The sequence below is a fragment of the Lepisosteus platostomus genome, chromosome 2, assembly GCF_059453375.1.
Source record: "Lepisosteus platostomus isolate fLepPlt1 chromosome 2, fLepPlt1.hap1, whole genome shotgun sequence".
Lineage (NCBI taxonomy): Eukaryota > Metazoa > Chordata > Actinopteri > Semionotiformes > Lepisosteidae > Lepisosteus > Lepisosteus platostomus.
The window spans coordinates 54,240,301-54,264,160 of NC_142612.1; the positions used below are offsets into that span (position 1 = coordinate 54,240,301).

Sequence of the window (23,860 nt, forward strand, 5' to 3'; positions counted from 1 at the left end):
TCTTCATTCCAGGACCTCAGTCATTACTTTAGCCTTGACCAAACTCACATTATTTAACAACTTGCACTTATTTTTAGTTATTGTCATTCACAATTGATCATTTGTTCTTGTTTTCAGATCATACAGTATCTTGGTTTTCGTTTAACCTACCTATTTTTCTTCAGTCTCTGCACAGAACATCACAACAGGATTCCATGTTCTTCGCCAATTGATGAAACCCAGCTAAAAATATACTGGTCCTGTACAGGCAAAATTGTCCATGATTTTGTTCATGGGAAAGATGATCTGTCAGACCAGGACATCCAGTTTAAAAACCAGACTTGCCTGTTTCCAAGTGAATTTAAAAAGGAAACTTTTCCTTCGAGTTGATCAATCTGAATAAGTTGGATAATGGAGTGTACATCTGTCATGTAAATTTAAAACAGATAAACACGATACAACTTTGTGTTGAAGGTATTTAACTATTTTTGTATACACATTTTTTAAATTGTATATTAAAACATTACCTAGGCTTAAGGAAAATAATTTAAGTAAAAAGGGCCTTGCAAAATTCAGATTTTCAATAGGTTTTTGTGCATGATTTGCTCAGTTGTAGCCTCGGAACAACATTAATTACAATTCATTCCATTTTCACAGACTTATGAACACAATCCACTGAACATTTACTGCCACACTTAATTGCATTGTACACTAAATTCTACATTAAAATACCATGTTTTCAGTTTTAATTCTAGATTCCATATTAAATAGCAGAACTTATTTTTTCAAAGAAGAACTTCATCAGACTTTGTGATCCCAAACATAAAGTATGTTGTACTGTTATTCACATTTTGAAGTGTGGAGATTTTTAACAATCAACCTAACATTGAGTTAAGGAAATTGTAACTAGGTTTTACGTTTTTGCAATGTTTAGGCTATAAGGAGTCAATCTACAGTGTGGCGGCAAGGCTTATTAATAATACAGGAATTAAGTTTGCTGCTCCCTTGCCAGTCTCTCTCTTCCTCATCTTAGTGGTGCTGGACACAGAGAGGCCATTCCATTTGGTTCAGGTTTAAGGTGTTTTTCTGTCTGATAGAGTTTCTTGAAAAGGAACAACTCCCAAGGCTGAGATTCTCCAGCCACCCTAATGAATTGTCTTCTCTGGTGCCTCACTGTCTGGGAGATTCCAAGGGAGAGTCTAATCCCAAGGTTTACAACCCTAATGTCAGAGTGCATTGTTACTCATCCTCCACTCAATCAGCCAATCAGGAACTGGTAGGGCAGGGTAACCCCACGTGGGTCTCGAATACCCGCGGAACTTTCAACCAAGAACAACCATAGTTCCTCCAGATAAAAGAGGCAGCACAAGGCTCAGAAGGGGCCCCTCCAGGATATTCTCAGACTCATCTCGGACAATCACGTGACGGCCAGTGTCTCCGAGTGCCAGGACTTTACTTTGTTCTAAGACTCGAGAACGGAGATCGCCCGCGCATAACCAAAGGATCCGCCCAAGGTTAACCCAGCAGCAAGCCTCGTGAACCGCCAGTACTCCACCGCAAACGCTCTCCTGATCAACGAGTGAACTACAGGTCGGAACTGTCGATAGCTGAATCTCAGGATTCAGGACTAGCGCTAAATCGGGAATGAACCGGTCTTCTTCCCGTCTAAAGAGTGTGACTTGCTTGGACCCGCAGTCACTTTTGATGTGCACAAACTGTGCTTGTTCAGCCAGGACTAACTAGCCGGTCTTCAGAGAGCCACTGCCAGCGCGCCGCAGCAGGAATCTCTCCCTCCTTCTCCCACACCTCACGTCGCACCAGGACTGCCTGGCACCTGGCCAGAGGACACTGATTGGACGCAGCAACAGCCAGTCGTTGTTCCTTTGTGATCGCAGGAGATCTGAATCTACATAAATTGGATGAGTATTCAACATTCTACATTACAGCTCGAGAATTAAATTGTTACCTCAACCCCAGTTGATATCAATTTAACTCCTATGAGTGACGTACTTGCTTTGAAGTATCTAGTGTGGAAGTTGTGATCAAAGTTAATTAACGAAATGGTATAAATGAATGATATACTGAATGCATGTCTCTCTTGGTATTTGTAACTCTTCGTTATTTTTGTATTAGCAGAAAACAAAATACCTTTTGTATTCTGCTAACCCTCACTATAAGATCTGTTATGTTTATATGCACATTTTATAGATTAATAAATGTATTCTTGTGTATTTGTGTGTGCGTTGCTGAGTTATTCCGCAAGGTCGGTTTTCTAATAGCCATCAAAAAATCATTTTGTGACATACTGCTACAATTAAGAATTGTCCCTGTAAATGCACAAAACCCCTCCAGCATCAATCAAGATAATCTTTCAAATCAACCAGGCCCTATGACAGCTTAAATCTGATTTGTTTAATCGACAGCAATGTAATCAGATTAGTGACTTTATGACTTTACAGGTATGTATGTATAGTTAAGCCACTGGGATCTATCTTAGAACCCTTATTATTTTCTGTAGCATTGTTGTAATCTTCCTTTGAGCAGTAGAATTCATGGCATTAGTGTTCACCGTAGTGCTTAAATGCAACTTCTTTTATAAAAATGTTATTCTACATGTATACTAATTAAACCTACAGTACTACTGATTCAGGGAGAGAAAAGCTATTAAATGTATATACTATGTCAAACAAAATGGTGGCCAAATGAGATTTCTAATCTATATTATTTTTAATGCCCACAAAAGGCCACAAACCAGTTTGAGATGTCCAGGCCATTACACAACCTGCTTCTCTCCAAATCATTTTTGACCAATTTGGCCATTTTTATAATCTTCCTTTGAGCAGTAGAATTCATGGCATTAGTGTTCACTGTAATGCTTAAATGTATGTAAACTCTTATATAAACATGTAATTCTAAATGTATACTAATTAAACCTACAGTACTACTGATTCAGCCACTTGTATACTTTCATCATTTCTGACAGATAACATGGATGAAACTGAATGGCTCTGAATGTAACTACAGTATGACAATACTATTGTTCTTTGACTCTACTCAGCAGTTGCACAAGATGGATAGCTTTGAATGGAGCATTGAAGGGAAAGAGATTAAACAGCTAAGATCATAAATCTGAGAACTGTGTTTGACCACATTAGCTGAAAGTGTCTTTCATTTGCACACTATTTCTTGCCTGTTGTTGACTTGCAAGCTTTGAATGGCCTCAGTCCAGTGTACTTGGAAGATGTGCTTGAGGTCCAGTCTCATTCTCCATACTGTACTTACAATCAACAGTCTCTGGTCCTCTTTCCATCCCAGATCAAGATGGCGCTCCATGAGGGAATTGGGGAAGAGCGATAATGTCTCCAAATCCATCGTCATTCTAAGTCATGAGTCACAAAATCATATTTTTTCTCCATTATTCTTGATTTTATTAAGTATTCTGTTTTATTGAATTATTTGTGAGACCTCTTAGATTTGAATATTTTTATCTCTCAATCTTTTATGTACAGGGCTTTGGGATATCTTAATGAAAGACAATAAATATAAAACAAAACTAATCTAAAGTAGTATCAGATTCTAAAGTAGGTGAATATTCATTGATATTTTCCTCAGTTAAGTAGTAGATATTACCCATATTCTTCATCTGGTAATCTGTTGTTCAAATTCAAATTCAAGTTTATTGTCATTATAAGATAAAGATAAGATCATAAGATCATTGTCATTATACTCATACATACAGTAGGTACATTTTATGGTATAATGAAATGCTATTAAGCTAGCTCTCAGACAGTATGTAGTACAAAAAACAAATATACAATTGTATAAGAAAAGAAAGACAAAGACAACAGGCAATGTGCAAAACAACAACAGGTAACAGATAATGTGCAAAACAACAGTTTTGCAAATCATACATCAACAGAATGAAATAAAGGATAGAAGATTATGGGAAGTAAACGTCTTGACATGTGAGGTAGAGGTAGAGTTCAATGTGCGTTCAGCAATACTCCATACCACACTTTCTGTAGTGCATCTGTAAAAGTTAGTCAGGATCTGGTGGAGATATCTTAGCCTTCTTCAACCGTCTTAGGAAGTACAGGCGCTGTTGCACTTTCTTAATCAGACAAGTGGCGTTGAGAGACCATGTGAGGTCCTCGGTGATATGGATGCCAAGGAATTTGAAGTTACTAACCCTTTCCACTTCAGTCCCATTGATGTGGATAGGGGCACGACCGTTTTGCAGTTTTCTGAAATCAAAGATCAGCTCCTTGGTTTTGCTAACGTTGAGGGTGAGGTTGTTGTCTTCACACCATGTTGTAAGGAGATTGACCTCCTCCCTGTAGGCCCTCTCATTGTCTGTGATCAGACACACAACTGTGGTGTCATCTGCAAACTTGATGATGGAGTTGGTGTTATGTTTGGCCTTACAGTCATGGGTGTAGAGAACGTAGAGCAATGGACTAAGCACACACCCCTGGGGGACCCCAGTGTTCAGAGTTAGTGTGCTGGAGGTGTGGTTTCCAAGCCTGACAGCCTGAGGTCTGCCTGTCAAAAAGTCCAGAATCCAGGTACAGAGGGTGGTGTCAAGACCCAGTGCACTGAGTTTTTTTACTAGTTTCTCTGGAATGATGGTGTTAAAAGCTGAACTGAAGTCGATGAGTAGTAGTTTTGCATATGTGTTATTTTGTGGTTTTCTTAGGTTTTGGGAAGATGGTGGTTGTCTTGAAGCAGATGGGGACTACAGCTTGGGCCAGAGACATGTTGAAAATGTTGTTTTACACAGTTGATCCTGCAAGGCTATAGAATTGACCAGCAAGATGAGACGTGTTATAGGATAGAATCAGAATCGCCAAGCGAGAGCCTCAACAGCCACCTCAGGGCTCTTCTCAGCAGGTTTGTCTCAGCTTCAGGAAATCTCTCAGGATCAGTCTCTGTCCACATCCCTCTTATTCTCCATCTTGTTTTGTATTGTACTGTAGTGGAGGAGGATATAAGGGAAGAGGCTATTTTATCATACAGATCGCAAATAAGGACTAAATAAGGACTTTACTATCACTCCAAACGATCCTTAGAATGACTAAATCAAAGAGTTAAAGATTTTTGAGTGACTTAGTTTACTCAGTTCCATGGTGACTTAGTTTCTTAACGTCACTAGTTTCCGTGCTTTCTGGCTTTTTTTAAGAACAACTCGTTCTGAAGTTCCTGCTGTGTTGGGAGATGAGCAAGAGCTCATCGTCACAAGATAGGCAGCTTATTTCCGGGACGTTTACAGCGCATTGGTACGCTCTGTGACCTAGTGCATCATATATTAAGACTGGCACAATTAATATACACACATGAATAACACACGTCCATCCATCACCAGAAAGACTCGTTAGCCTACAAGTTTCGTTAGCCTGCAGCCCGAGACAGGACTAAACCCTTTCTTATAAAAACTCATCAACTAACTCTGACCGTCACCCAGCCTGTGATTGGATCATTTTGATGTCAGTAATGACTGGTCTCGAATGGTCTATATAGGATGAGAATTTGATTGGACGTCTTTGCCAAACAGTCACGAAAGCAGGGCTGAACCCGAAAGATCATCCAATCATTTCTCGGGGTGACGGTCGGTCACAGAAAGGTGCTTGGCGGTGCTGATCAACTGAGCTCTCTTGAAAGCTGAAAGGAAATAAGGTAATAAGATGATCATAAGGTAGGCTGTTGTACTGTTGTCCTGAAAGGATACTTTTTCTTCATATTTTGGCGGCTGCACTTCTACAGCAATACGCTTTTACTGCTGTAGCGAATGTAAAATGTTCAAAATATTGTCTGAGACCATTATTACGTGTGTTAATCATTCGGTATTTAACACCGTTTTGTGGTTGCATTAACCTGAGAAGGAATGTAAATGTGTATGCTACGTTAATTTATATAGCTTTAAGAATAAAGAACAACACCCAGCCGGTTTATTGGTATACTGTATGTACAGTACTACATGACGCAGCTGGATAACGGTTTTGCGTCTCAAACATAAGGACTGGTTTCGTTTTCTAAGAACACTATTGCATTATTGCTATCCTTTCTGGGTATTTATAAAATAAATGTTATAGATATAGCTCTGGCCGTCTGTTCAGAAGCTCTGTGTCGTTCATTAAATTAATAAACAACTCTACGACTGGCTTTTTACTCTTAACCAGCGGACTTCCCCCGGTCACCGCCCAAGGCATGGTGCACGTAGGAAAGTCAAGAATTGTAAAGTGATAATTTACTAATATCTTGCGATTGAGATACTTTGTGTTACAAACTGTCTGATCTTGATGTGTAGGTTTACAGTTACTGGGGGTTAAGAACTGGTTTTGTTGTCTCCTGGTCTCGCTGCTCTTTCTGGAGTTCAGCAAATCTCGTCAGCAGGCCAGGGCACTGGTCTCAGATCATCTATTATTTAGTCTTTCCTTTCAGATCAAATGCACCTCTAAATATATATCTTGTTCTTGAGATGTCCTGATATTATTGTCGTGTAGTAGCGCTGGCCACACAACGCTCCATAGTGTGTGAGATTGTAAGTGTTAACTCACCATTACTGTGAGTGAGTCACAGTCATGAGGGCCTTCACCCAAAACACCACAGGATCCTCATGTAGAGCTGCCTACACCCACACTCCTAGGAGAAAACACTGTTAATGGTTTCTTGAGGAAAAACATGGTTGTCCTGTAATAATCCAGAATCAATTGATTGTCTATAAATATGAGTGAGCCAGTTATGGAGGTGGCCTACAGTTCTTTGGTTCCTTCCTTTCTCCACACTTTAACCTTTCAGACACTTTGGTAAAGGTTTATATTGGTGTTTGCATATTTATTGGGCAGTACTTCATCATGCAGCATTACTGTGACTCCATACATATGGCCAAGGCAAAACAACTTCCTCAGCGCTGCATATGTGTGGTTAAGTAGGGCCTAGTATAGTACTGAACAGTAATCTTTGATATTCCACAGCTGGTTTATTTTTGTATAACAAGTTTATAGTGCCTGTTCACCAGAGGTACATACCATTACATACTGTACCAGGCTGGTATTTCACACACAAGTGGAACACGTGTGGATTTTGCTTTGTGTGGGTCAGAATATATTAGTTCTATTGGAGATACAGCAAGAGATAGCGTTATGGACCAAATATTATCTTTGGACCTAATATTAATAATTGATCAACACAGGAACCCCATTTTTAAGATTGTTCATTCTGTTAGTACAAATAAATTTAGTACCTATTATGTTGAGGGTTAAGGCCTAATGGGCCAAAAATGGTTTGGAGAGAAGCAGGTTGTGTAATGGCCTGGGCATCTCAAACTGGTTTGTGGCCCTTTGTGAGCATTAACAATAATATAAATTAAAAATCAAATTTGGCCACCATTATGGTTGACATTGTACATGAAGTTAACAGCTTTTCTCTCCCAATATATCCACCTACAGTAGTAAGGGAACAAGTAATAGGTTTAGTTCATGCTGAAAAGAGAAGAAAGAAAACACAACGTTTCGGCTGTGGAGCCTTCTTCAGGTGTGTTGGCACCAGAAGGCTCCACGGACAAAACGTGTTTTCGTTCTTCTCTTTTCAGCATGAACTAAACCTATTACTTGTTCCTTTGCAGCCTACGCATGCTGACACAGCTACCCACCTGAACTACTATCCACCTAGTAGTTTCAACTACTACAGTACCCAGTATTCAAAGACAAGCAGTCTTACCCTGTAATCTGTACAGGCTGGGAGGCCTGGTGAGACCCACATCTCTGAAGGGTGCTGTCAGAAGGTTTGCATTCCTGTGTAGTGATTTTCACTGTCAACTACAGTTTGTTTTTGCATGTGCAAGTATTCACATGTCTGCATAGGCAGTCCTGGAACTACGACACTACTGAACTACGTGGAACAAGTCTGCTCTGACTGCAGACTTGCCCTGGAGACTAACTTGACTGAAAACATTGAACGCTATTGTTTTCTGTTTAATAATTACCTTTTTGAGTAAATATTAACTCACCAGTTCCTTCACATCTGAATGACTGTGCAAAACAGAAATATTACAGTACTTACATGCTCCAGAATCTCATTCACTCCTTTATTCCACTCAGAAGTCACTCCAAGAGGAGAAACAGTCTGAGTTCTGACTTGATCTTGGGGGAATAAAAAGTGAACAAATATGAACTAAACTTTGCTTCTCTGCGGTCCATTACCTGTTGCAGGTTGAAAAGTACCGGAAAACTTTATTGCTGTTCTCCTGTACCTGACAAATGACATAGTGTCAGACTAAACAGCCTATCAGATCACCCTGTTTTTTTCATGTCAAAGTCTACAGTTGCTTTCAGGTTTGTGTGCGACTGTAGAGCTCTCAAACCATCTAGACTGTGTGTTCTTTTCTACAGGAGCAAGGAAGGAGTATAATTTCATATTTAATTTGATAGTGCAGTGGATCTGTTTGTCTCTGTTCTTTTAACTAAATTTGTTGTATTGGTGAAGAGTAAACTTTTGGATAAAGTTGACCAGTTCCTGAGAAAAATATCCCATATAGAACATTTTATCAACCATATTTGATTTATCAAAAACAAGTTTTGTAATTAATTGGGATAATCAAGCTTTTCTTAAGCTTTTACATTTGTTCAAAGTCTGAAATAAACATCACAGCTGAGGGAGAATTATATGTATTGTAGAATTGTCTAGCATAATAAATAGTATAAACTTTATAGCTATCCACTTCCAAATAGAGGATTATATTTTTTCCATTCACTAGGTGTTAATTTTTTTTATTTTTCAGCAGTAAACTGTCACTTATCTGCAGTTCTCTCGCAGAGAGAAACATTCCCGGGATACAGATGAACTCTTATTTATAAAATGTGGGTGGGGAGATGTGAGGCCGGCATGCAGTATCCTCACATGACCATTATTATACAATTATTTCTACAGATGCAGAGAAAGTAAAACTGTCCAAAAATTCTAAGCTTCACATAAATACATTTCAAGGTTGTAAAATGGTGCTTTTGATCATGCCAGTGGTAAATTTAAACATAGGAAGTTCAGTATAATAGATTAATGCATTATTATAGGGTTATGGATGATGCTAAATGATAAATATATAGAATTGTCTTATAGTGTTTGAACTGGGACAACGGTTTATATTAAAGCTAATTTAGACCTATAATGTGTATACAATGTGTTTAAAAATCAAATATATTTTTTGTATTAAAACATGATCTACAGTAGCTGTGCTATGTTACGTTTCTGGTTGACCTCAATTACAGAACATACGAACAGTTACAGATGAGAGCAGGCCTTTCAGCATATCTAGTTATTTTATTTTTTTTCAGTAGCAAATTGATCCTATCTTATAATTTGCTGAGTTATGCTGTTGAAAGCAGCACAGAAGCTAGATTCAACAGCGTAAACGAAGGCAGTGAGTTTCATTTTGTAGTTTGTAGGGGAGCCAGCTTCACAGAACCGTTCTGATTTCCTGTGAAGCTTCTCCACTCCTCATCCTCCTGATCTGGTATCTATGAATATAACTAGTTTACCATCTATACTAGAATCTAGATCACCAATGTTAATTGGGAAGAGTAGTGATTCTAACATGGGTCTGTTACTCTGTAATCACATCATCCCAAGTTGAGCACTCACCTTTCTTTTCCGTCTATTAACCGGTTTGCCTATAGTTTAATTTTTTTATGATCCTCTACTCCTAATTATCTTTTCTATAACTTTAGCCAGTATAAGTAAAGACGTGTTCATCTGTAAATGCTTGTTTCATTCATATTTCATTCTTTGTATAGTCTGCCTAGAACACTTCTGCCTTGGTCTGGATCTGTGTGGAGTTTGTATGTTCTCCCCATCTATACGTGAGTTTCCTCCATGTGGTCTGGTTTGGTTTTTGGGAAATTGGCCCTGGTGTGAGTGCGTGTCTGTCTTGTGATGGACTGGTATCCTGTTCAGGGTATATGCCATAAGCCCTTTGCTTGCTGGGATAGGCTTTGACCTTGAATTGAATTACTGTGCAGCAGGGGTGGGCAAACATGTTTTGGCCCAAGGGCCACATAAAAGTTTGAAAATGTATAGAGGGCCACTTCAGGCTGCTGTTACAGATAGCCTATGCCCTATATAAGTTTAAAATCCAACATGAGCTTATTAGTTCAAGGTTAACGATAACCTGAGAGAAATATTTTAATTATAAAAACTCAATAAAACTTGTTCAACTCGCAAGCCAAGTCTTCAGCGATTACCTCTACCCGACGGGTAACTGTACTGCGTGATAAACTTATTTTCTTAAATTTGCTCTTGCTCTCTGGAAAAAGAATATCTGTGGTTTTTTATCATACTCCTTCAAGTGCTCCCCTTCAGAGAATGGCTTGCTTTGTTCAGCAATTTTATACTGTATGCAAGCAGGTAGCTTGCCTTTGTGCTAGCCTCTTGGATAGCAGAAGAGCCGAAAAATACATTTTAGCCTGCTCCTCCCATGACAGATTGCTAGCATAGTTCGCATGTTTGGTAAAAAAATGCCGATTGAGATTGTATTCTTTGAACACTGTGACCCTTTTCTTACAAATTAAACATACAGCCTTTCCACATGCCTCCCCCTCTCCGAAAATAAGTTCTATATTTGAAAAGGAAATGATGGGTCAAAATAAAAAAGGTGATCCAATTTTTATTTTTTTAAATCATTTTCAAAACCAAAATACTTTTTGGTTAATAATGACTTTTTAAAAATAGTCAACATCTTTGTAAAATGCAAATAAAATGACATTTTATAATAAAATTACAAAAAGTAAAAAAAAATAACATTCATGTTTTTACAAAAGGGGGAGAAATAGTCTTTTTGTTTGTGCCTCTTAAAGGATAGGTGGGCTTGTTTAATAAATTAACATAATTCACCGAACATACTGGGTAGTATTTTTGAAATGGCAACGCAGATCTCCTTCTCAGTATTGACTCTTTGATCTCTACTTGGATTTCATAACCGCAAGTGCTGAAAACCCAGCCTCACAAAGGCAGGAAGTTACAAAGGGAAGCAGAATTCGCAAGGCTCTGTTGCTTATTCGTTGGTATTCCAATAGTAGGAGTTTTTTTGCATTGTGCTACTCTGTACACAACTTTGTATGATGAAAGAAGAACTTTGCTGGGGACTGTAGCTTGGTTAGAAAAAGCGGCTTTCTGTTCATTCGTTTAACTTGCGCGAAAAATACTCACGAGGCTTTCTTATCAAACTACTGTGAACAGTTTCCAAATTGTTTCAATTTATTAGGGAGCATGCTCTCAGCAGCTAACATTTTAAGGCAGACAACACAGTGGGCATTCTTCAGTGTTCACAATTGTGCACGTGAAACAGAAATTCAATTTTTTCTGTATTTCTGTATTTGGTTTCCGTTTCTCTTTAGAACTAGGCTCTATGTCCTTAACATTTTCTACTCGTATTGAAAAACCTCTCCATTACGATCGTGTTACAAAAAAACTCCCAAAATGACCACTCATCGAAACATGAAACAGTGATCGTACATTCTGTGTGCATGAAAAGCGGGTTTTGGTTGTAGTAATTTTTTATTTCACTGCGACACCCCTGACCGACAATGGCACCTCCCCAAGGCGGCGCGATGCACAATTTGGAACCCCTGTGCTAAAGCGTTCGTGCGCCATGATACGGCACGAATAATGAAATGTAAGAAAAAAAATAGCTCCAAATAAGATGGAATATGGCAAATATTGACTCGTTTATTTTTTTTTACCTCAAGGGCCAGTTAAAACTGGCTGGCGGGCCGTTTGCCCACATGTGGTCTAGAGCCTACTCTTGCAGATAGGAGTTTATCACTCCATCATGAATATTCCAGTGAAACAGGAGTTCAACATCACCCCAACTATAAAGGCCACATTGAATTTTGTATTCATAGCTATGACAAACCCACACTATTGAATTATATCCAGAATAGTCATTCATTGTTTTATGAATATTTTTATTAATTGTATATTTTATATCTCTTATATTAAATTATCTATTTCATTAAAGGTGATTTATTGAATATACAGAAACACAACTTCAGAAACAGTGTTCCCTTATGAGCTGTATTTGGTTTCTTTGTTGTCCATTACTGTAGCTGAAATGACACTATAACAAATCTAAATGGACTGGTATGAAGATTTATCCAATCATCACTAAAATTGACCCTTTGAATGGTGTTTTCATTGAAGTAGATGTTGGTTTGGCCGTGAGTCATTGCTTTGCAAGTGTGCTGTATCTATTATATACTCATGCTGCTACAATTTATGGCAAGTAGTTTTTTTTGTTGTTGAGCTGTCTTCATGGTAGTCCTCTGTTGTGTGCCTTTATTTCATTGGTTGCTAGTCTAATTTATATATCCATTATCTGAATGGGTTATGGTAATGCAGAGATTTTCCCAAAAACCCAGAGTACAAGATGGAAAGGCAGTTCATCACAGGTTAAACAAGCAAACGCACAAGCACACAGGATAATTTAGAACCCAGTTAACCCAGCTTTTGTCTTTGGAAGATGGAAATGTGAACCCTAGCCCAAAGAGGTGTGAGAAAGCAGCCCTAACTGCCTCACTATTGCCCTAACTGCAGTGTTACTGTGACACCTTTATTTTATCCATGTCTGTGTCAAATGAGTCTTTTTATCACTTATGCCAATATATCAAAATTATAACAAGATTTTATAGTTTCATTTGTTTAAAAAGTTATCTTTAAGCAGTTACATTGTGTGATCTTTTGTTTTAACTCATCACAGCTTCATGAAGTTGATGGAACTAGAAAATGTTTTGTCTTTATTTTCTATATGTAGCTTATTAGGGGATACAATGTAATTACATTTTAAATGTTTGTTTTTACAGGTGTTTGCAGTTATCCTTTGTGGTGTTATTTACCAGCACAGTTAAAGGTATGGTGATGAAAAATACTTTTGATATTTGGAGAAAATTATTTTTTACTTTGTGAAAAGAAATACAAACCTATGTGAATTTTATTTTCTTTCTATTGATATTTTTGATTAGGTGTTTTTCTAACACATTAGTAGGTAAAACAGATATGATGAACCTCCTGTATTAGTTACAAACAAGTGAGTGGATTACTCAAAGATTTGTAGAGCATTGAATCGATGTAAGGGTAACTATTCTTATGAAACAGAGTTTAGTGTTGGCTGTTTCACTGTCTTAATTTGTTTCATCATAGGTACAACTTTTTAAATATGGAATCCTAGATTTTTAGCTGTTATGAGGCTAAGTCAACAAGTTAAGGGAATTTGTTATTTACCAAATATGCTCTATGGACTGGGATGAATATTTTACCTTAACCATTATACATTTTGCTACCATGTCACAGGCTTATGGGTTTATTCATTATATCTCATGTTTTGCATATGAATTATTCATGCACCATAACTTGTGACCACATTTGCTTCATTTAAATTAATGATAATTATTATACTTTTTCTTGTGTCAAATTTATTTTATGTTTCTGTACCCAGTGTTTTAATGTATATCTTGATTTTGTTGTAATTGTTTTTTATTTTATAGTCTCTGCACAGGAGCCCATTTTTAGATTCCAAGGAGAAAGTGTTGTCTTGCCTTGTACTACTAAAATAAGTGGAAGCCGTACACTTATATTGTGGTCCTATGGCGCAGGCAAAAGAGTGCACGATTTTTTCAATGGGAAGGACTCTATATCAAAACAGAACATCCAGTTTATAAACAGGACTCAGCTGTTTCATGACGAAATTCCAAAGGGTAATTTCTCCTTGAAGCTGACAGATCTGAAGAAAACTGATAATGGAACATACAAGTGTCATTTAGAAAATGAACTGATAAGCACATCAGTTCTTTTTGTTGGAGGTATTTAACTGTTTGCTTTTTAATCTATATGTATGCATGTTTTAAATTCTTTTAATTCAGCCAAGGCAATTTGTCAGTCAGGAGTTGCAAAATTCACTTTGTTTCCCTATAATTGGTTCAATTGTAGCCTTAAGTCAACATTAATAATCACTGTACAATTATTCCAACATTCTTTCATCCTTTAATTAATTGATCATTCCATTTCTACAGACTTCACAACTGCTACATAATTATCTGTAATTTTCCACTAAGGACAGTATGACATTATACTTTACATTTTAAACAGCCTAGATTAGTACAGCAGCAACAGACAAATTCACTTCAGTGGTTCTTCATTTCAGATTTGTGAACAAGCTGATTTACAAAATCGTCTGTTGCACATTGAGGGGGCCCCCCTGGTGGCAGTTGCCTTCTTCATCTAAGCCAAGGGCTGATCGTGATGGGGGGGGATGAATATTTTAATTGAGCACACTATTCATTGTAGAACACGGGCATTTTTGGTTACTGAATATTGTTTCATTTTTCATTTTCTATGTTTCAGATCCCAAGTCTGACTCTGCAGAAGCTGTAGTCCCTACAAAAACTACCAAAGACCAGGCTCGTGGCAGCAGCAGCAGCAGCTCTAGGATGTGTGCAGAAGTCATTTATCACCTGCTTGCTCTCACTATTCTTTCCATGTATCTCTAATGGTGTTCTAATTTAAATTATATTTTTGTTTGTTTTCATCCAGTTATTTAACTTTGGAACTCTTATTAATGTATAGCTTATTTTAGCACAAGAGAGAATTCTTTTTGCCGTTGAAGTATATAATCACCATGGAAGTGCATTGCTGCCATGAAGAAAAATCATGTGTTATCTTGTAATCGTGAGATGGCAACAATCATTTCAGTGTTCATTCAATGATCATTACAGTGTACAAGCTGTTACATTATGCAATGACAGTATCTACAAGCTACCACTAGCTTTGCTGGAACAGTGGGTTAAGTGATCTTGACAGTTCTAACTATTTTTGAGGATACATTTACATGTATCCTCAAACAAGAATTAGTGTGGCCTGGAAACGATTCCACAGCTTAAAACTGAAAGTCGGATAATGATAATGTATGACAATTGTGCTATCGTTCGTTGATCACATACAATATGTTGGAATGTGTTATCTCGTAATTAGGAGATAATCATTGTCCTATTAGATGATAAATCTTCTCCCAAGTCCCAAGTCTCTTGCAAACTGCAGCAGGTTTTTCTCCAGGATTTCTCTTTACTTTGCGGCACACATTTTGCCTTTTACCCTCACAAGTTTTCCAGGCCCTGATGCAGCAAAGCATCCCCATAGCATAATGCTGTCACCACCATGTTTAATGGTAGGAATGGTGTTTTCAGGATGGTGTGGTGTTGTGCTTACAAAAACATAAAACATAAAACATAAAACATAAAACATAATGCTTAGCATTGTGGCTATAAAAGTCAATTTATGGTCTCATTAGACTGTAGAATCTTCTTTTACTTGTGTGACAGTGGAACACACCTCCCACTGCATTTCTCACTCTGCGGCGCGGGGGAATATGCAGCTTGCACTCCTGACGCTAATCAGCGCTGCGATTTAAGATCCCCACGCCCCCGCAGACAGTGTTCACGGCAGAACCGAATGTGTTCCCCTCACCGGCGACACAAACTAATCTCTCCGATCAGAGAAAGATTTCTCTCCTGTACCAGAGAACTGAAACTTCTGCAGACGACTATACACCGGCACACTGCAGGGAAGACAATACACACTCTGCCGGTGTTCAGGCAGCCTCTTAACACTACTGACACTATCACACTTGTGATACAGTAGCTTTGTACCAATCACTCCAGTATTTTTGTGATAAGAGGATTTTGTGCAGCTCTAATAAGTTCTGTACTTTCCTTGTTTTCCTTCTAGTGTTTATTATTCCAAGTGTATAACTTACAGTAAAAGTGTTACCTCCTTGTACTGTTAATGTCTTATCCAGGTCTGAACTATTTTGAGTCTATTGAAAATAGTTGTTGCCTAGGTATTTTTTGTCATGTAAAATTTGCACATGAACAGACGCTTTACAGAGCATAAGCATGTACCCTTAATTTTGCAAAAGTAGATTCTGTGCTTAAATTTTTCATTCTTTTGTTTTTTGAATCACTATTCAGTATGTATGATGTAAATGTGTTCATTATGTACATTAACACAAAATAGATTCTGTTGTGCTCGTGCAAAGCATATAATTCAGAGCATCTGAAGATTGTGATTATATAAAAAATACAATTTCACATGTAGCTTATCTAGAGCTCTTTCAGGTAGAGTCCTAAATGTTCATTGCAGAAGACTTGCTTGCCTAGGCACCCATCTCTGATATGAGTTGATTATTTTTACTTGGGGTTAATTGGAAAAATTAAGGTTTCCAAGCTAATCTGTGCAATCTTAAGGATCCTTCAGAGCACAGAGTGTGTTTCTTGAATGTAAGGAAAGATGTACTGAAACCATTTAAAATTCTGTATGAAGTTCAAGATTAACACACGCATACATATTTATTATTAAAATATGTATTTTTACTTGATTTCTCAGGAAATAATTTCTGCTTTGCCCCCTGTCCCAGCAAGCAACAGGTGCACCCTGGTTGGGACCCCAGTCCATCATAGAGCAAACTCAGACATGCACACACTCACACCTAGTGTGATGAATTTTACCAGACTCCAGTTAACTTACCTGTATTTCTTCGGACTGTAGGAGGACAGTGGAGCACCTGGAGGAAACCCACGCAAATGCAGGGAGAACATACAAGCTCCAAACAGAGCACTGTAACACCCCAGGTCTAGAACTCAGGGCCCCATTGCTGTTATGCAACAATGCCAAACCCTGCCCCACTGAGCCTCCTGTTACCATGATGCTTTCTAGTGAGGAACAGATGGAAGAGAAATAGAAAAAATACTCTGCATCATGGTATTTTTCTTGAAATCTTACCTTCATAATTTCTGATTTAGTAGAGTACCTTGGGCAAATAGGTGAAAGAAGCTTAAGATGACATATTATGTTGCTAAATTGAATATTGTTAGGCCAGATTCAAAAAGGGATGTAGTGGTCCTTGATTCATCATCAAAGCAATCATAAAATTTTTCTTGGTTTACCTTAGTTAAGTTATGGATAAATGATTAAGTGTGAGTCAACAGTCCGGGAACAGATGCATAAAACAGGCAGACAGTGCAGAAGAGACTACAAGACAAACAAGGAGAAGAGACGAGAGAATGTAGAGGCTCCTTTTTCAACATCACCCCAAAAAAACATGAAATATTTGAACCTTGTTAAGAGAGCTTGCTATTCTGTGTTTTTTAGGGAACTTTGATTTCTTGTAAAGAATCCCTTGGGTAAAAATGGCCTCTCCTGGCTCATGGGTGCATTTTCAGAATAGAGAAATAGATTACCTTTTATTTTGTTGCACCAGGGTTTACAGAAAGCATTTAACCGCTGTTTAGTTTAGACGGCAACTTATCTATTTTTTTGGGCTTTGTTGTATTATAATAATAGTTTGAATACTTGGTAATAGTCTTGGGTTTTTCTGTGTGGCTCGGATGTTAGGCCTCTGGAACACCTTATTTGAAAGTTTGTAAAAGTATATAGGGTAACTTCTGTATTGTATCTTGTTTAGTGTGTGTATTGTCACTGTTAACAAATATTTGTTTAACCCAGTGTACCTGACTCATTACTCTTTTTAACAAAACTGTGGCAGAGAACAAAGAATGTATATGCTTTTAACTGTACCAATCACTCGCATATATACTTGACAAAATCTTAACTCTCAGCTTGTAACGATGAGTCAAATTACTTATTGATTTATCTGCTTGGTAAATCTAGAATTTTCTCCAGGATCCCCCTTTTTGTAACAATATATACTGATGCAAAAATGAAACACAACAACTCCTCCTCCACACTCTGACCCTCTCGTCTGCATCGAACAAGCTGAGGAGTGACTCATCCATGAAAAGGACCTGATGCTATTGCTAACAAGTCCAATGCAGCCTCTGTCTGGCCCAAGCCAGTCGGGTGTGATGTCTAGGAGGTGTAAGCAGAGGGCCACTGACAGGTCACCCTGCTCTAAGGCCAGCAGCATGGAGCCGCACTGTCCTGTCACGGCCAGCAAACACAATGCCCGCATCAGTTTCAGCAGCAGTATGGGTGGCAAATCTGAAATGATCTCTCAGATGGACCAGTCTGATGTGTCGGTCCTGCTCTGGTGTGGTCACTTGAAGGCAACCGGATGTTGGATGGTCATCTGTCTTGCTGGTCTGCTGAAACCTCTGCAGTCAGGACACAGTGGAGCGGCTTACTCCATAGTGTCTGGCAATCTGGCAAAGCTGGCACATGACATGCCTGCCTGCAGCATGCCAAAGGCCTTCTCCCTTGCTTCTGGTAACATTCAAGGCATTATGGAATGCACAAAAAACTGACTAAGTGTGACCTTTTCTTGCAGTGACCTAAGCTTTGAATTAAGGCCTTTTTAAAGGTAACCTGATCAGACATTGTTCAATCTGGACCTCGTTGGATAAAAGTGCACCTAATGAGCTTTCGTGTGATTGGCAAGTTGCAATACCTCACTTCACAAACTGTATTGCTGGTCAGTGGGCTGAAAAATTGACAACTTTTTGTGAAAGTACAGTACATAAGCTATAAATTTAGTATTCTCATTCCAGAAAATGGTGTGTTTCTTTTTCTCATCAGTATGTATAATATTAATTAAGCAAAAAGTTAGTAGAGAAAAGAGCACCCGGACCCCACAGGGGAACCCAGGTGGTCGACTGGGTTGGCTGGCTCGGCAGCCTCCATGGTGTGAAAACATGAACACCCCTGACTCGTGGAGAGTCGCTTGAGAGGCGCTGCCTCACGACTGGGAGCTAGGCCCTCAGGGGTAGGGAAGGAAGAGAAAGACTCCCCTGACTTGCTGAGGATCGCTTTGAGAGGTGCTGCCTCATGACCAGGCGCTGACCTCAGGGGATATAGAAAGGGTGTAACAGGACAGTTCTTTCCGGACCCTATGCGGATGACACAATCCAGAATAGTGAGGAAACACTGGGGAAAATGTCATGCAGGAATACGGGGATGAAAACAGGGGGGCGTGCCCATGCAGTGCTGGTGATCTGGGGAGGTGTGGCCGAGGCTGATGCAGTGCTGGTGATCCGGGGAGGTGTGGCCGAGGCTGACAATCCAAAGAGATCCAAAGGGAGAATCAAAAGTGAAAGCAAAGCCCATGGCCGAGTAATCCATCCAAAAACCAGAGATTAAAAACAGGTGCCAGGTTGGGACCGGCGGGGGGAACAGGAACAGGCGCAGGAAGCTAAAAACATAACGGAGCCAGGCGCAACCAGGACCCGGGCTCGCACGATGCGGAGATCAGATGCAGAGCCTCGAGTGAAGTGAGCGCCTGGCTTTTAAAGGCGAACTTAAACGGGGTAGAAACAAGGAACAGGTGCGGGGAATGAGGCAAACGAGGAAGAGCTGAAGCGCCCTTAAGAGGAGGGGTTTGCAATCGTGACAAAGGGAAGAGGAAGACCCCTGACTTTTTGAGGGTCGCTTTGAGAGGAGCTGCCCTCAGGGGATAGAAAGGAGGAGATAGCCTCTTGACTCACTGAGAGTCTCATGAGAGGGGCTGCCTCACGACTGGAAACGAATCCCTCAAGGGGGAAGAAAAATAACCCCTGACTGGAGGAATCACTTGAGAAGTGCTGCTGGATGGGGTTGAGAATGAAGAGAAAGCTGCTCGAGAAGGAAGCGAAAGAAGTCCCCTGACTCGCTGAGAGTTGCTTTGAGGCGCTGCCTCGCAACTGGGATAAACCCTCAGGGTACAGAGGGAACGAGAATTAACAAGTTACAGTTCCCAAGAATAATGTGGCCAGGGGTTCCCTCTGGCTCACGCTTGAGAACCTCCCCAGAAAGAGACAAGGTGGCGCTGCCATCCTGAGGTCAGGGAAGTAAGCTTCAAATACCCCGCAAAGATGGACCCCGGACCAACACTTTCCCTCCCAACACCTGTGAGGACAAACAGTTTTCCAATGCATAATTAAAACAAACAAGAGAAAAGAACAGAAGAGGAAGGTGATGAGGTTATGAGTGAGCCTGACCGCACAGTGGAGAGGAAAAAAACCCTATATGCCAATTCAGGGGAAAACCTCTGCTGGCCCCAGCAGAACAGACACCCCCACTCCGGGCATACTAGCAATAGATCATGAGTAGCTGAAATGTCTGAGAGTGGTATTGATGTAAAGGTGGAGTGCAGAGGTGGATGACTGGCCCATTGTTTAAATAAGTTGAATATCCAGGATAACTCAGGCAGTGGAGATGGCAGCTCCAATTCTGAAGGAACGAGGAGAGTAAGCTGAAGGTTGAGACCAGCATTGGAGATTGAGCTCACAGCTGAGGAGAAAACATGTATCTGGGTACTGAAGTATCCACAACGAAGTGGATCAGGCTAGAAGAACATAGAAAAAAAAATGAGAGGCTGGGATATACTGCAAGTCGAGTCACTCAATTCTGGAAAATGGAATACACACAGACTGGTGAGTTGCGGCTCTTAAATCTGAGGCAGTCAAACACATTGCATCCAAAAGAGCATCCTTGAAGGGGTAAAACTGCCTTGTCTCAGGAAACAAGCGGAGGATGTTGGAGGAGATAGGCTTCCTGAAAGGAACTCTTAGACGTGCTGTCTCTGGATTCCATGAAATGCAACAGAAAGCAGTGAGGACATTAAAGGGACTGAAACGTGAGGCAGAACTGAATCCCAGAGGTAAGATTCTGTTGCACTTGCAAAACAGCGAGAAGAGCAAGGTTAAAATGGAAATAAAAGTGGCCGGTGAAATGGGGCAAAGGGAGAGCATGCAGTCCTGGCAGAAGAGTAGGCTGTGTGGGCAGATGGGGCTAAAGCATGCACTGTAGTAACACCTCCATTGAAGCTGAATTGATTCTAAACGACAAAAGAATGCTGAACTCGGAACTTGAAGGGGAAAAGAGCTGAGATGGGCATTTAGGATGCAGGATTTGGGTAACTGCGAATGGTAAAAAGCATTGGTTGAGCATTGGAAAGGCCAGGGAGGTGATCCTCACTAGAGCTGAAGGAAATCCAGGTGAGATAGCGAAGGAAACTTGAAACTAGGAGAAGGGCATCTTCCTTTATCGGTAATGGAAGCAGCGGACACGATATCAGAAAAAAGATTGATCACTGGTCCTGAGGTATCACAGACATGGATGGCAGCAACAATAGGGTAGAGCTCTAGAAGGGCTGACGATTATACAAGGAGAGAGAGAAAAACACTGAGCATTGAATATTACTGAAAGAATGACAGAAGCATTAGAGAAAATGGAGAGGTCATGCAGAGGAGAACACCAATTCTTGTAGAAGAGAGAGGCAGTTCTGAAGACAGAGTAGAGATCCACAGTCTGATATCCTTCTGAACGTCAGCTGATATAGTAACGTGGGCATTGATAGACGACAGTTGTATAACACGAGAAGATGGGAGAAAGATTTGGCTTGAGGTAATGTGGATATCATAATTTTAATGCGCCGACTAGGATAGCAAGTCACATTACCGATAATTTCAAAATCTGAAATGAAAATATAGACAGCTGTCAAGAGGAAGGTAAGCTGCAAATTTAACCATATCTTAAGGGATAGGAAAGCTTACTAAAAGCAATACCAAAAAGGGGCTGATCCCAAATGATGAAGACACTCTACGAAGGAGCCAATGAGAAAACCTTTCGGAGCTCCACTGTTAGAAGAAAGACGAGAATCATTTTACAGATCTACAGATGTCAAAACCGCTATGTTATGAATATTCAAATAGGGGCGTGCCTTAAAACAGGAAGAGTGGCTTAATTACAAATCGGTTCAAACTGAAAATTTAATTGGGCAAAATAAAGAACCACTTTAATAAATAAAGACAAGCAGTAGCAGTCCACTCCTGGCGCTGCGGAGGGTGGAAAGAACAGATGACATCCCTGAAAATAGAGAAATTCAGAATAAATTCTCTGAGAGTGAAACCACTACTCAGTAATTACGATTAGAAACATTTAGTATGAGAGAAATGGAATTGACATCTTTACCCTCAAGGATCTGGCGGCGAAAATGAGGGTGGCCTGAGAGCAGCATAGAGTGAGAGGCTTTAGCTGTACTGAGGGTGGAGAAGAAAAAAAAACACTGAAGATGGGCATGGCTGAAGGAAGCAGAGCTGAATGAAGGGAATTTTCAAGCTTGAGCAGATGGGATCCAAGTCAGAGCTAAAAATCTCACTGGTGAACCTACTGGCTCCTCATCTCTCCATCTAAACTAACAATCTGACTTTTCCAATTACATGACTACTATTAGTCCAAGTCACAACTTAAACATTTCTTAAAGACACTTGGCCAACACAGTAAGTCAATGAAGTACTGTAAATTCTATCCAAGATATTCTTTCTTTAACGAAGAAATCTTGTGTTCACAGACCCATTGTTATTTCTGCTTGATTAACAAAATAAAAAAGTTGGACTCTTTCTTTATGTCAACATCCAGATTATACAAGCATATTCTGATCAAAGCTACAGCCAGGATGAACCGAGTTACCCTTTGTCTACCTTGCAGCCAGACCCCAAGAAGACAAACTTAGTACAAACCATTTTTAAAGACTGAAGTCAGCAAGATGCTCACTTTGGTAGAGGTGCCTGAGGCCAATGCAAGCTGCTAAGCAATGTCAGGCAAAGCTCTCTTTCTCTCCTCTCTGTAACTATGAAACTCCCAGTACAGGGCAGTGCAAATCAGTGGAAAATTTAACTCATCATGGATGTGTGGCCAACAGATTTTTTAATATAAATTATTTTATTCACATTAGAATTCTCGAGAGTTGTACTATTATTCCAGACATGTTTGATCTTTACTTCATGATAGTAAATGCATATTTACTTGTGTCTGAGATTAAGTGATATAAATAATGAGACTGATAGAACCTATGAGCTAGACCATCATAACACATTAGTTGATGCATATTTAATCTGTGAAGTTATTAACTCTATTTGTTATCCCTGAGAGAACTATTAGCCTTTTGTATCACAGAAGACTGTTTAACAGATATATTCTGTCATGTTCGTTGTTTGCAATGCATGTTTTGGCTGTATCAATAAATTATACATTGTATATTCAGAATAAGTGTGTGAGACTGTAAATTATTATGTTTAATTGATCCCTAAAAGTTGTCAAGTACCCTCACAATTTACAATTACAATTTCTGATTGTTAAATTAAAACCCTACATCCCTTACAACACAATAGTGATGCCTAAAGTAAACTTAATCTCAGCTCATAAACCTTTCCTTCTTCTGTTCACTTTTTGTGACAATTGTTTGGATGTAAAGTTTGGTTTGGTCCCAATCGTGTTACAATACTGTAAGAGGAATTACCATTGATGTAATTTCCTCAAGTGTCCACAAGATGCCCTCAATCTACAAATTCAGACCAGAAAAACACTGATTATTTCTGCACATATTAATTGAAACTATAACACCAACAAACATCAACCAGTCAGCATTCATAAACATCTTTTCCAATAATCTGCTATTCAAAACAACTAAACTAAAGTGGTAGAATTTCCCATTCATGGAATACTTTCATTTCCATAATATAGATCATTGCACCCTTTATGAAGACAAATCTGAATTAATCACAATGCTAAATTTCCTTGTAGTATTTTAAGGGACATTTTTGTTACAGCTAAAGCTTTTAATCAAATGGTCAGTATAATTTACTTAGACTTGAAAATGCTTAAGAGTTGATAAAAACATACAAAATGTGATATACCTTTATTAATATACTTTATAAACATAATTTTTAAAACAGAAAAGTCTGATATCTGCAGGACCTCTATGTCTCTTTAAAGTCCCAGCACATAAAGAGCTGGCAAAAATGGCCAAAATGGTCCATTTAAGATATTAACTAATAATAATAATAACATCACCTTATTAACCCTTTACAATCTCTTGCATTAGGAATTTGTCTTTTCACAAACCCCAGCT

At 39.2% G+C, this 23,860-nt stretch overlaps 3 long non-coding RNA genes across 4 annotated transcripts; 2 read left to right on the forward strand and 1 right to left on the reverse strand.

The window, feature by feature from the left end:
* Positions 1-3,633: 3,633 nt before the first annotated feature.
* On the reverse strand, positions 3,634-8,479 carry LOC148676524 (uncharacterized). 2 transcript variants are annotated; one of them, XR_015927154.1, is made up of 4 exons: positions 8,038-8,479; positions 7,696-7,769; positions 6,534-6,618; positions 3,634-4,949 (listed from the first exon to the last, which is right to left on the reverse strand). It is a non-coding gene; the product is annotated as an uncharacterized LOC148676524 (long non-coding RNA). The 2 variants fall into 2 exon arrangements; XR_015927151.1 differs by lacking the exon at positions 7,696-7,769 and having other exon boundaries at positions 8,038-8,417.
* Positions 5,331-13,595, forward strand: LOC148676525 (uncharacterized). The gene is made up of 3 exons (XR_015927163.1): positions 5,331-5,652; positions 12,828-12,874; positions 13,509-13,595. It is a non-coding gene; the product is annotated as an uncharacterized LOC148676525 (long non-coding RNA).
* Positions 8,655-10,767, forward strand: LOC148676526 (uncharacterized). The gene is made up of 2 exons (XR_015927169.1): positions 8,655-8,915; positions 9,765-10,767. It is a non-coding gene; the product is annotated as an uncharacterized LOC148676526 (long non-coding RNA).
* Positions 13,596-23,860: the final 10,265 nt, after the last annotated feature.